The sequence below is a fragment of the Lipotes vexillifer genome, unplaced genomic scaffold (assembly GCF_000442215.2).
Source record: "Lipotes vexillifer unplaced genomic scaffold, Lipotes_vexillifer_v1.1 scaffold6, whole genome shotgun sequence".
NCBI lineage: Eukaryota > Metazoa > Chordata > Mammalia > Artiodactyla > Lipotidae > Lipotes > Lipotes vexillifer.
The window spans coordinates 1,297,538-1,298,553 of record NW_006799037.1 but is presented as its reverse complement, the minus strand read 5'-3'; positions in this window follow the sequence as shown (position 1 = coordinate 1,298,553).

Below are 1,016 nucleotides of genomic sequence, written 5' to 3'. Positions count from 1 at the left end.
GTTTGCAAGACTGCTATCAGCAGGGAAACAAGCTAAAATATCTTCTCTTTTTTTTAAAGATTTAAAAAAATATATTTATTTATTATTATTTATTTTTGGCTGCATTGGGACTTCATTGCTGCGCGCGGGCTTTCTCTAGATGCGGCGAGCAGGGGCTACTCTTCGTTGTGGTGCGCAGGCTTCAGTAGTTGTGGCACGAGTGCTCAGTAGTTGTGACTCACGGGCTCTAGAGCGCAGGCTCGGTAGTTGTGGCGCATGGGCTTAGTTGCTCCGTGGCATGTGGGATCTTCCCGGACCAGGACTTGAACCTGTGTCCCCTGCATTGGCAGGTGGATTCTTAACCACTGCACCACCAGGGAAGCCCTAAAATACCTATTTAAAAAAATATATTTTATTTATTTATTTGGTTGTGCTGGGTCTCACTTGTGGCAGGCAGGTCCTTAGTTGAGGCTCGCCTGCTCCTTAGTTGTGGCATGCATGGGGGATCTAGTTCCCTGACCAAGGATCGAACCTGGGCCCCCTGCATTGGGAGCTCAGAGTCTTAACCACTGCACCACACCAGGGAAATCCCTAAAATACCTGTTTTGAATGCAGTCTTTTCTCCCCTCTGACTTTCCTCAAGGTCAGAATATTTTTCGAATACTCCCCTCTCACAGTGTAAGGAGCCTAGAATTCTCAGTACATAAATAGATTTTGAATTGCTTGATAAAAGCCACAGTTGGAAGCACAGCAAAGGATATTGCTTCCAAAAGCAAACGTACACAAGGAATTTGCATACTATTGCTTTGTGTAGATGAAGCTTTCTGCTTGAGTGTTTAAATAAATATTTTGAAGATATTCTCAGAACTTTGAAAAGTGAAGATTGTTCTTCTCATTCATCCCTAAAAATCATGAGAAGCATTTCAAATTCAAGGAAAGATGGGTTATTTTGACTGAGTTATCTTAGATTTTGTATATTAAAAGATGTCTGTTTATAAAATGAGTTTAGAACAGTTTAAAAATACTTTTACCTGATT